The sequence below is a fragment of the Camelus ferus genome, chromosome 23 (genome assembly GCF_009834535.1).
Source record: "Camelus ferus isolate YT-003-E chromosome 23, BCGSAC_Cfer_1.0, whole genome shotgun sequence".
In the NCBI taxonomy this organism is placed as follows: Eukaryota; Metazoa; Chordata; class Mammalia; order Artiodactyla; family Camelidae; genus Camelus; species Camelus ferus.
In genome coordinates this window covers 15,323,001-15,335,933 of record NC_045718.1, presented here as the reverse complement: position 1 = coordinate 15,335,933, position 12,933 = coordinate 15,323,001, and the positions used below count along the sequence as shown (strand labels likewise).

At 50.6% G+C, this 12,933-nt stretch overlaps 1 protein-coding gene across 14 annotated transcripts in view; it reads right to left on the bottom strand.

Moving 5' to 3' along the window:
* Positions 1–12,537, bottom strand: part of NFASC (neurofascin) — a 173,821-nt gene extending 161,284 nt beyond the window's left edge. For all 14 annotated transcript variants that reach the window (XM_032466996.1, XM_032467004.1, XM_032466998.1 and 11 more), the window contains exon 1: positions 12,412–12,537. The gene's annotated coding sequence lies outside the window, so the exon portion shown is untranslated. The remainder of the gene's footprint in view (positions 1–12,411) is intronic.
* Positions 12,538–12,933: the final 396 nt, after the last annotated feature.

The following is a 12,933-nucleotide window of genomic DNA, read 5'->3' as shown; positions in this document are numbered from 1 at the left end:
CTTGTGACATGGGCAGCATTGCTGAAGCTGGTGGGCGGGAGAATAACAGACACTGGGACCCCCTCCCGGGCCTAAGTCTATTGGAGGAGACCCCTCTACACACACCATGGGATGGGAGCGTGAGCACCAGACAATGAAAATATTCTGCTGATGTTCCACCTGCAGATAAAGGGAGGCTCATGAGATTGTTCCCTTTGTGGTTCCCATTTTCTTTCAGTACCAGAATGAAAGGTAAGCTTAGGTAAGCAAAACAGACGAGAGCTGGGTTCAGTGGCTCTGTCAAGCAGGGAGGGGATGGTGGGGACAGATGGTGACTCTTCTACAGGGAAGGCGTCACAGCCTCTGCCTTGGGGCCTGACAACAACTCTAAGCAGCGACTCTCCAGCGCCATGGTGGCCAGGACTCCTGTACCATCAGACCCATTCCCTAAGTGAAGACTGGAGTTTCTGTGATGCCCAGGTTCTTACTTCACTCTCAGCACACGTGGCTCCCAGACAAGAAAGCTTCTCAAACAAGGAGCTGTCAGCCCGTGTCAGAGCCCAGAGCTGCCCGCTTGGTAGTGAGCCAGGATGGGGAGACTTTGGAGTCAGATCTAGTTCCAGCTCTGTCACTTGGAGATATCCTGCTTCAGGACCATTCTGAGCCCCCATTTGTTCCCATGTGATGGAGATAAGAACACCCAATCCAAAGGTGTGACGAATCAAGGAGGTGATAAAAGCCAACATCCAGCATAGCACCTGACCCAGAGCAGGTGTCCAGTGGACAGCTCCTCCCTTGCCCCTTGCTGCTCTGTGGACAGAAGCATGCACCGTGGGATCTGGGAGGGTCTGTTAGAGCAGGGGTTGGAAGACCAATACCGAGAGCTTAGCCAGCTGCTTTTAAAATGAATCCCTGCACAATCATTTACCTGCACAACACGAGCTCTTACAGAGCCCTTTCTCCTACATTACTCTGTTCAAATTGTCCTATTTGGTAGGCACGTTATCCCCATTTCACAACTGAGAAAATTAAAGCTAACTTGCTCTGGTCCTTTTAGATCCCTAATTCGTCTGCTCTTCAGACCCCTAATCCAGTGCCCTTTCTGCCACCTCACACTGGAACAATCATCCATTCAATGTCTATTTCTTGAAAGTTTACTACATGCCGGGCATGGTTCTAGGCACCAGGTGCCCACCTTGGCTGGTTCTGGGAGTTAGAACTGGCCTCCTCTAGACCAGCCACATTCTTTGGTCGCTCATGGCTGATGGTACATCCCTGGGAGCAGTGGCCAAAGGGACAGAGTGAGCCCACCTGCCGAGTGAGGACTGCGGCGGGGCAGGGCTGGTGACACGAGACATTCTGTGCCCTCGAGGCTCTTAGTCTCCTAGGGTAAGGACGGAATAGCCAGGTGAAAAGCAGATCAGCTTTTATCAAGCCCCTGCTGGGCATAAGTCTCTGTATGTGGTACTGTGGGGGAGAAAAACCATCCAGACAGCCAGTGGTTCTCAGCCTGGGCTGGACATTAGGATCACCAGGAGGGCCTTTAAACACTCCTGTGCCCAAATCCAATGTTCAGAGATCGTGATTTATTTGGTGCAGAGTGGGCCCCAGCATCAGCATCTTTAAAAATCTCTGCCCAGTGAGGCTAATGTGTTGCCAGGTTGAGAACACACGTGTACGGCCTTGCCAATCAGAATGTGGTTTGCTGACTGGGAGTACTGGCATTACCTGGGGGCTGGTTAGAAATGCAGAATCCAGGCCCAGTCCAGCCCTGCTGACTCTGCCTCTGCACTTTCACAAGATCCCCAGTGACTCATGCACGCATGGAAGACGGAAAAGGGCAGACTCCTCCCTGTGAGTCAACCAGAGAAGTCCCTCCCCAGCCCCAGTCGGGAGATGCAGCCCACCTGCCCACCACCAGGCAGTGCACACCCCTTGGGAGCAGAGCAGGGGGCTCAGGTGACTGTGGAGAGCCACATCCTTAAGCTCAGCTTTTCCTGTCTCCTCCAGATCTGCACCTGAGCCTGCATCACAGATCTGCACGTACAAGAGCTGCCGGAGTCCAAACGAGCCCCTCCTGGGACAAGGACGGAAGCTGAGAGCGGACCCTGTCACCATTTAAGTGACAAGAAGGAAAAGGAGTTCCTTCCCCCTTCACAGTTTTCTCCCACTCCCCCCACCCCACCCCCCAAGCGCTCTTCACCACAGAAGAGGCAAGCTCAGGACAGCAGCGCCTCAGCACAGCCCCCGTGAGACAGCGAGCTGCCTGACCCACCATAAAGGCAGCACTGTCACTGCAGGCATGGAGGTGGCTGGTACCAGCGCAGCCTCATGAAGGAGGGAATCCTCGAGAGATGGCCAGACAGAGACACACACATAAAACGGCCCCTCCAGCATCCTGCACCCCTCCCCCAGCCCTGTATCCTGCCACCACTTCGGTCTTTGTTTCTGTCTATCGGTTGTGTGTGTGCGTGTATGATTTTTCACACGTGCCTGCCTTTGCTCTCCCATTAGACTGAGATCAACTATCCCCGGCTCCTCCTTTGTCACTGCCCACAGTACCACGTACAGAGACTTTTTCCCAGCAGCGGCTTGATAAATATTATTTGTATTCATGTGCACACATTTTCTAGGAGTCAGACCCACAGCTCCAGGCTAACAAAGAGCTACTCACAAGCAGGCATTTATTAAGGATTACTATCAGAACACTGAGATTCTATGAAAGAAAACTGTACGGCATGGCTTTAAAAAGCACACACAATCTGGTTTAGGAAACCAGACTTCTACATAGCAAGCCTAAGACCAGAGACCCAGAAAAACCAAATGTGTTTAGGGTAAGGTTACAGAGATCTCTGTGCACTGGCACATGCCAACACATGGAAATTTCTGCCCCAGTCTTTTGGCAGGTTATTGTTACTTGTTTATTGATTGGCATTTTAACACATTTCCCCACTCTGGTACCTCTACCACTGACCCACACCTCATCCATTAAACGAGGTAAACAAGATGAAATGATGCCTTGAGTCAGAAAGGGAGATAGATCAAGACCATGAACTTCACTCTGCTGACTGTCAGATGTGCTGATATAACAGCAATCATCTGTCCCTCACTTCAGCGCAGAGTCAACTGTCCAGGGCCATACACATTGTGTTGCTGGCCCACTCAAGGCTCCAAAAAGTCTCAGATCAGGTCCTTGGGACCAGAGCCAGAATCCAAGGAGCCTTCTCCCTGCCCTTGAAAGGAAAACCGCAGTGCATCATGTATGGTTGTTCTCACTGGGACAAGTAAAAAGGGCACAATTCACAGCCCAGGAGCAGACTTGCAGTTCACATTCAGCATGGGGTTTTTCTCCAGCACTGTGTCAAATTCATCCCCATCCAGAAGTCCATTTTCACCCCAAGTCAAAGAGGCTTAGGTATGAGGGCCAAATGACAAGGATTCTGATGCTAGAGCTGTGCAGTTTAATACAGCAGCCACTAGCCACGCATGGCTATTAAAATTAAATTAAATTAAAAGTTCACTTCTCAGCCACATTAGCCATATTTCAGTCCTCAGTATCCACTTGTGGCTAGTGGCTACCATGTTGGACAGTGCAGATACAGAACATGTCCATCATCACAGAAAGCTCTATTGGACAGCACTACTGTTGATCATTTAGATGTTTCATTTGAAGCAGAGTAAGGTCTTCTGGGAAATTCTGTTGCTCCCTCCATGTGTGCTGGAGAGGTTTTAGGTACTCTGAAACATTGAATAGAAAGAGTACATTTTCACAACGAGAAAAGCAATGTACTGGGATACTCGTGTAAATACAAAGACTCTAAGGCAGATTTTACAGGGCTACAAACTGGGTCATTTTAGCATGCATATGTGCACACACATGCTCTCTCCTCCTTAAAAGGGCCATTACTCGTTTCCCCCAACCCAAACTTTTGCTTTCATCACAAGGACTGTGAAGTCAGATGCTGCAAACTGATTCGCTGCCAGAAAGCCCACATGCTACCCAGTCCTAGCCAGAATTGTTTTCCAGATCCCTTTTGGGTGCTTCTAAGCATTCTCTGGCTTTACCTTCTAACCTGGCATCACTGGGAGAAAAATCTTTCAGAGGGCAGGTCAGGACCCTGGACAGCAGCAAGCTCCCTACCAGTGCCCAAGAAAAAGTTTCAGGATTCCCCCTTTCCCCAAACACTCCAACAGAAGGAACTATCCCCAGATACCATTAGGTGCCTATGAAGGGATTTCGCGTTCAATTCTCCTAACACCACAATCTTGTCTTCAGAGCAAGAGCGAGCTCAGCAAAAGAGCTTCAAATGCTCCCCACCAACTCCAGGACAAAGTCCAACTCCTTAGTCAGAGTCAAGAGTCTCTGGAGTCTGGTCTCAACTGGCCCCCCAAGATGCATTTTCCACTGTCCCAGCCTGGCCAATTCAACGCCCAAGCATACCTTCCTTCCTCTAAACCTCTGATTACGCTCCCTCACCCCACCAGAAATGTCTTTTGCTTAACTTTATCCATTCAAATCCTACCAGTCCCTAGAGACCCAGACCAGCTCCTGATTCTCTTCAAAATCTCCCCAAAGGACTTTAGTCTACATTGGTATCTTCTCTTCTCTGACACCCCAAAGGATTTCTAGTCTAAATCTTGCTTTAGGGAACTTAATTACATATCCTCTTGTACAGTCACTAGGTTCTTATGTAGTTTTTAAAGTTCCTAGTGGTCTGGTACGTGGAAGAACTAGCCCTGCCTGCAACTAGCCATGCAGCCATAAGCAAGTCATGCCATCCTTCTTTATCTCCATTTCCTCTTAATCAGTAAAATAATGATATGGGACTAAACCATCTCTAACATTCTATGAGTTGAAGATTCTCTCAAGACAAGTTGCCACCCAGAAGTGTGCTATGCACAAAATAGAGGCTTCAAAGACTAACTGCAGATGGAATGAATATTATGTAAAAACAAGCCAAGGCTCAGCTCAGGGCTGGGATCAGCCAGAGAACTCCGATTTAACTCCCAACATGAGTCGCAAAGGCTTCATTTCCATTCAGCCTGTGACGATGATCAGAAAGAGCTCCAGTTTCTGTCCTTGCTTCATCAGCATAGGAAAATTGCCTGTGGCTTCAGAGGCATTTTCTTTCATAAAGAACATGTCACATCCAACATGTGGAAAAATACCACACAATGGGTATCATAACAGTGGCATTGTAATAATGTCTGCCATACAAACACACATGGATAGGCCAGCCAACACCTGACAGCAATGTACTAACTCCACTGCTAATTATGCACAAGCCCAGATAAGTCATGGAAAATAACAAACAGCATCGTCTTTGCTGGTGCCCCCAAATAAAACTCTGGCTAGTCTCTCACAAGTCAAGAATTTCCAAGCGGGAGAGAGAATTGACTTAAAATTTCAGCTCAATATTGTATTTCTTGTCAGAAATGACAGTTATAATACCTCCTCATGTTTAAAATTCTATTCTCAAAGCATTCAGTTTATGGATTTATATACAATTCAGAGTACGGATCTATATACAATAGGATACAGGGATGACTCTTTCCCTCTTGCACATGGAGAAATTAAGGCCCAGAAATGTTTAAAAACTTTTGCACTACAAATAGTGATCACACTAGAACCAGAATCCAGTTGGAAGAATTTCAGTAACATAAGCAGCATGCACACACAAGGGCACATGCACAGGTACACACACACCTTCAGAGAACTCTTAATCATATAAAGAGACGAGTTATGAAACTCACTGACCCTGGAACTGGAAGATTCCACAGAATATTTGCCCAAAAAAAGCCACTGCCAAAGCAAATTGGCCAGCATCAGTAAAGAAGCAGGAAACTCTCATTAGTGGGGAAAGTCCTTGGAATTCCTCTGCCAGCCATTCATTCTCTTCCCAGAAAGTCACAAGATCCGAGAACAAAATTTAGTATCTGGTCAACCCACCCCAATTGGCCTCAGCTGGATCCAAGAAAGTGAACTCAGCATGAAGGGCAGAATCATCCTGTCCTGAACCCTTCCCCAAGCTGATCGTCCCAAGTGCTCAGAGGAAGAAAGCAGTGAGACCCCGCTTTAGGAGAGTGAAGGCTCCAGCACTCAGGGTCCTCTAGGATCACATCTCAATACGCTGTTCCAGACACGCCCCTCACTACCAAACAACATGCACCCACCTCCCGAGCCATGCCGTTTATTCGTCCTGACTCAAACATCCCCTGCGCATCCCTGCCTTTCAATCTGCTCTTCCTCCAGCTGCTCTGATTCTTAGGTCTTCAAGTCTTGATGTCTCAAGACTCATCTCAAGTACTTCCTCTTGCAAGAGGTTTTTCCAGGTCTTCGAAGTCCTATGTAATCTCCTGTCAACCTTCAGGCATTTACTGTCTGGAATTAGCAAATATTTCTTATGTTTGAACATATATCTCTTATCTCCTCTGGGGTAGAGAGAGACAAGGTCTCATGAGGCTCCAATTTGCTCTAGAAGATGGTGCAGTACTCCTTACCCACACAGCAGGTGCCCAAAAAATGTTTAGTGATGATGACGAGAAGGATAAGACTTCTCTAGAGGGTCATGTCACCCAAGGGCAGAACTTAGTATGCAACTGCATACACAGAGTTGGGTGGGGCGGGCAGAAGGAGCTCAAAAGGGAACCCATCTGGTGGAAAACAGCCCGCACAGCCTTCCTCCGCCGCCAGGGCCAGGGGCTTCCTCATTCTAGGACTGAGTCAGAAATCCTCCCTTCCTAGCCCTGAGCCACTGATCCCAAGCTGTTTATCTCGTTAACTCTGTTTATTGTGATCCTGGTAAGAGGTTCTGAAGCCCTCCAAGCCCCTCTCTAATTAAATTCATTAGAACAGATTGGAGCTTTCTTTCTGCATCTCAGAAAAATTAACAGCACGATTAGCATCATAATGATGGGGAGAGGGGCTGCCAGGGAGGCCTTTCAGGAGGGGCTGGCCCAGCCTGGGAGGGGAAGAGTGAGGAGGAGCAGGTGAAGGAGAAGGCAGATGCTCAGGCAGCTGCTTCTCGGAGGAGGGGAGCCACAGGGGCCAGGAGGGGATGACCCACCGGGCCCTAGGCACTCCCAACTTTTTCATGGCATGGCTTTTGGGAAAGGAAAGGCAAGACAAGAAATTAATCAATGACATAATCCCAGAGATATGGGCTTCTGGGACTAGAGACTTTCAGCAATCTTCTAGCTTTACAGAGAGAGAAACATATTTAATCTCTGTTAACTGTGGAGCCAGAAGTAAGACATAAGCCCCTCACGCTCTGCGTGAAGATGTACTTTTATGTAAGAATTTACTGCAGGGACCTGGGGAGAGCAGGCAGGGTGAGGCATGTCACTTCTTCCCTGAAAAGCCTGAACCCCCTCAAGTTTTTGCTTATGCCCCTGGTGGGTGCCCTCATCTAGAAAACTCTCATCATCCCTTCCGTTTTAAAATTCTACCAATTCTTCAAGGCTAAGGTCCATTCCTACCCCTCTGTGTAGAGCAGCTAGCATGTGGTGAGTATTTACTGCCAGCCTGGGAGGGTGTGGGGCCCTTCACTGCCTTATTCTATTTAATCCTTGTAACAGCTCTTCAAGGTTCATATTAATACCCCCATTTTACAGACTGGGAAACTGAGGATCCTCAGTAAGTGAAAGAACCAAGATTTGAATGCAGGTCTGTCAGATGTCAAAGGCTGAGAAGTTTCTACGGTGCCATGTCACCTCCCTGACTCCCACAGCCACACTGAGGCATCACTCCTTCCCTTGGAATTTTACTGTCCAACATCTTACGTTACGTTCCAAGAGTTTTCACATGTCTCCATCTTATTTCCCCTACTTGAAAGCAGGAACCAGATTTCTGTATTCTTCAGAAGGTACTCAAAAATGCCTGCTAACTTCTAACAGATTTCCCTAGAGAGCCTTGCACAAGTGGATAAAGCATTCCAGTCCTACCAGGGGCAGTGAGCTTACAGGACAGGAGCATGGAATTTGATGTCAAAGTAATATAGGTTTAAATTCTAGTTCTGCAACTTACCTGTTCTACAATCTTAAATTACAACCTCTCTGGGTCTGTTTCATTGTGTGTAAAACCAGGATTCTAACAATACTTTTTTTGTAGGGTTAATCCTTATGAAGATTAAATGAGAGGATGCATATAAAGCACATAGCAAGGTGCCTAGCACATAGTAAGCGCTCTCTAATGATGACTATTGTATCATGTCACTTTTATTTTTCCTGACTTGTCTCAAAACCTAAGGAAAGGAGGCTGGTGTAAGAGTTCTCAAGCTGGCTGGCACAATCTGACCAGGTCAGCAAAGATGTCAAAGTGCCTACTCAAGCAGCCAGCGCAGCCGTTCGCTCCCAGAGCCCTCCTCTGCAGCCCCAAGGACCAGGCCGTATGCATGTAACATCTGCCCTTGCAGCTGGGCTTGGTCTCCAGCTGGGCGTTTGGAGTAAATGCTCAAAAGTTTGACATCAGGCTGCTTGAGCCAAAGCGCAAGTCCATCCAAACAGTGCGGTGCAACCACCCAGGTCCTGCCGCCCACCGGGACCGTGAAGCTGTGCTCCTACAATGCCAGGAACCCAGCTAACCTCTGTTAGAGCATTTCCTGTACTGAATTATAATTTGTTTTTCATTTCTGTCTCTCCAACTCGACTTACATGCTTAGTTCCTGGGATACATCCCAAGGGTCCGTACACACTAAAAAAATGAACTACATCAGATGTGTGGGGAGGAGGGGGCTGCTCCGAGGGTGAGGCTGGGCGCCTCTGTTCTTAGGCTCCTTCCCAGTTCAGCTGGGTGTTTGTGGTGACTTGTGCTCAAGAGCATAACTTCTAAAGGATCCCCCATCACCACGCACCTCCTCTCCCCTACCTGGACTTCTCTGACGACTCCCACCTGACTCTAACCTCCCAGAACTCCAAGGCCCTTCCACACACACCAGAACTCACAATGTGTTTCCTCACCTGGTTTCTGAGCACATACTTGTGCGTGTCTTTGCTGTTTCCCCACCAGATAGGAGCTCCTGAGGGCAGAAACTGGGCTTCTTTCCTCTAACTCACGTTGACATTCTAAGCATATTCTGACCACACTTTGCCCCTAAAATGCAAGTGCTTAGGAAATGGGAATAGGAGAGTTAAGCAGCCTCGCTCTTGTCCCAGAGTTCCTCCCATCAGGCTGAAGCAGTACCCAGCAGGGTGTAGCTACACCAGAACCCTCTCTTCCCCCTCAAGCCGGAGGTCTGGTGACATCTTGCATCTCACCTCCTTCTTCACAGTCAACTTCAGGGTCAGCCCTGAGCCATCACTCTGATGGCATCTCCTAGCTGCAGAGGAGGGGGGACTGATGCCGCGAGAATGAAAGATGCTGCTGTTCAACATCCCTGTCCCCATGTCTGCACTCAAGCTTATCTGTGTTATTTGTCTGATTTCTTGTCTCTCTTCCCCATGACACTGGCAACTCTGAGAGACCCTGTCTTACTTTTCATCTCTGCGATCCAGCACCTAGCAGAGCAGCACTTTTCATTAGCAGTCGCTGAGTGAATAAATATGTAACGAGCCTTAAATTCTTCTCATTTCCTTCCTCCTTCTTCCCCGAGGCCAAACAGACTGGGTACTGAACTTCTCTGCCTCTCTAGAATTTCTTTTTTTTTTTTTTGAGTGATGATCCTCCCACCCCAGCTCTTGGATGGTCTTGGAGAAGAGTGGCACCAGGAAAAGGGAACACATTGCAACAGAGTGATTGGAGCCTTGGAATCCTGTCTCTCAGTCACTGCAGAAATAGGGCCCTCCTCTGCACCTCCCTCCCTCCGCAGATATCCAAAGCCAGAACCCAACCCCCAGATATCAGCCACCTCCTCAGTGTGCCCCTGAGAGATCCGGCCAGTGAGCATGGTCTGCGTCAGCCCACAGGGAGCTAGCCAGCTCTCGCTCCAGCTCTGCAGGGAGCTGGCTTCCCTTTCTGAGTGCCTCAATTTATCCCTGTGTAGCCTTTGTGATGTCAAACAAGGGATGAGGGGTGAGATTCATTGCACAAAACTGAGAAACACGTACATTGTTATCAGAATCCCCCATTTAACCCGAGCCCCAATCAAGCATTTCAACGTCAGAACCCTAATCCAATCAGCTCTCGACAACGGCTCCAGGTGATGCCTCCTCCCTGGACCAAGAATAGCAGGCAGACCTGGGAGCACTGATGCCAGGAAGGCTCCCCTCCCTACCCCCACTCATGATGGGAGGGCACGGAAGGCTGACAAAGCAGAGGACAGCCAGTGCCCCAGCCGCACACCACCCGCCCTTGCTGGGCACTGCCTGAGTCCCATTCAGAGTTGCTGCTCGTGAGCTGAATCAGGAGTCCACTCAGATTTTAAAGTGAGGGAGACTTGAGGAGAAGGGACAGGATCCGTCAGCAATCTGCTCTTAACCTCCAATTTAAGCCTTGGGATTTTAGCTAAGGTCCCCAGGATGGAAATTGGGCTGCCATTCGCTGTTTCACGGTGGCAAACACAAATTCTGGGCTAAGTGTGAGTGAGCCTCCTCATCTGTGTTATTCTCTGTCTCTCTCTCTCTCTCTCTTTCTCTCTCTTTCTACATACACACACATACACACACACACACACCCCTTCAGCTGAAACCAAACACAAGAGGAAGAAATTACTCTCTCAGAAGTGCCAGCTCTGTCAGGACAAAAGGTAGAATGTATTAGATGCCCGGTAGACCCACCCCCCATCTTCAATTCTTCCTGCCACGCAATTCCACCAGATCCAATCACCCCCAAACCAGGGGGAGATAGGTCTCTGCCTTGCTGCTTCTCCCTGCCCCCTGCTCCCACAGCTGGTATGGCCCCGTCCCCAGGGGCTCCCACTCTCCACACATATTTTCCCTGGGCTTCCCCTACTTATGTCTCAATTTTGGTGGGTTCTGAACCAGCCAGTCTCCAGCTCCACACAAACAGTTCAACTCCTGCCCAACCAGGTCTCAAAGCCCTGTGGTCTGCCCTTGCAGGAGATTTGACAGGGGCGCAGCAGGGCTCTTCACATTTCCAAGGGTAGATAAAACACACCAAGCCCTCATCCCAGGGAGACAGACTGACAAGAAAGGGGCATTGTCACCCACTCCCCTAACTGAGGAAGAGGGTATCTGCCCAACACACACACACACACACACACACACACACACACACACACACACACACACACACCACTGCCAAATGCCAAGGAAGGAATCAGGAGCAGAACTTGGCTCTGAGCAGGAGAGGGGCTGCCATGGGGACCAGAGTCTAGGTGATTCAGCACTCTGCCCACTCTCAGCCCAGCCCATGGGCCACTCATGACAGCTCCCGATGCCAAAGTGCTGACTTGGAGGCTGAGGAAGAATCCTTTCTAAAATCCCAAATTCTCCAGCCCTTAGTGGGGCTCCTCTTCCAGGCCTCTGCATCCCAGGGCTCAGATCAAGACCAGGAAGAGAATGCTCAGCCATCTGTTTGGACCCTGCCTCTTCCCAATCCTGGTTTCCCTATGCTTAATACCTCCTCCCCCAGCCCATCTAGGAAACAAACCTGAACTAGGGGCAGAGGGCAGCTGAAGAAGAACATAAGAGAGGCCTGCTAACACCCAGCATCCTTTGCCCCCAAGCCATGAATAGGATCAAACATACAGAAAAAGGTTATAAGTGTATTCTGCAACAGCGAGTACACAGGGCCTTCAGAGCCCTACGCCTCCCAAGCAGGGAAGGAGGGCCCAGTGGCAGGTGAGGGGGTTCAGCACAAGCCGTGTGACTACGAACAGCACCAGGAAGGGCAGGTGGGGAAGGTGATGGGCGGCAGGCCAGCTAAGAGCCAAGGGGAAGAAAATGGGGTTCCTGAGACGGACTATGGTGGAGAGGAAACCAAGAGGCAGCTGGGAAGGGGCTAGGACAGGGTGTGCAGAGGGGACCTGGGAAGGATAGAAACTGTGAAGGAGCTAATGGAGAGTCAGGCACCTGGAGTGATGGGGGTAAGAGCTGGGGACCAGAACAGGGAGGGCAAGGAGAGGGGCCGATGTGCCAGGCAGGAAAAACAGAAGGGATGGGGTCATACAAAGTGGGGTGTGGAGGTAAACAGGTAAGGGCAGGGCTCGCAGAGGAGGCAGGCGCAGGAGGAAAGGGGAAAAGAGTGAGGGGGCAGGAAGGGGGAGGGGATACGGCCAATGAGACAGAAAAGGTGTTGGGGCGGGCAGGGGGTTGGGAGCTGGATGGGGCAAGGTCCAGACAGGGACATAGGATGGATTCAGGGCAGGTAACGTTGTGGAGAGGAGGTCGGGGATGTGGGTGGAGGGGGATGGGGACAGGTCAGGGGACGGAGACGGACAGAGGAGGGCGGGAACAAGGGGGTGTCGCTGGATGGGTTTCCATGAACCCCGTCCTACCCCCAGCCCCATCTCGCCGGTGTCCGCGCTCACCTACCTGCGAGGGCGAGGGCTCCGGCCCTGGGCGCAGTCGGCGCTGTGCGCTGCCGGCGCCGCCGCTTCCCCCGCGTCCGCTGCAGCGCCTCTCGCCGCCAGCCGCCGCATTAGGGCAGAGACCAGCCCGTGCGCGTCCCCGCGAGCCCGGCGCGCCCCGACACCCTGCGTGCGCGCCCCCGCGCCCCTCCCTTCGCGCGCCGAGCGAGGACCCGGACTGAAGAGGAGGAGGGCGGGATGCTCCCACGCCGCCCCGCCCCGCCCCGCGCGTTGGGGGGCGGTTTGCAGAGCCTGGACCAGGAAGAAAAGCGCCTCCTTTCTTTTCTCACCGACCCACGGGCCTCTCTGCGGACTCGCGTTGAAAATGAGAATAACTAGTGCCCGTTTCCGTCCGCTGAGCGCCTACTGCGCACCAAGCACACGGGAGGAGATGCGCTGGAGACCCGGGGTATCACGTGTTTGTCCTGTATGTGCCCTTCCAGCATCAGACTGTGACTTCTTGGGGGCAGAAATTTGTCGGACAGCA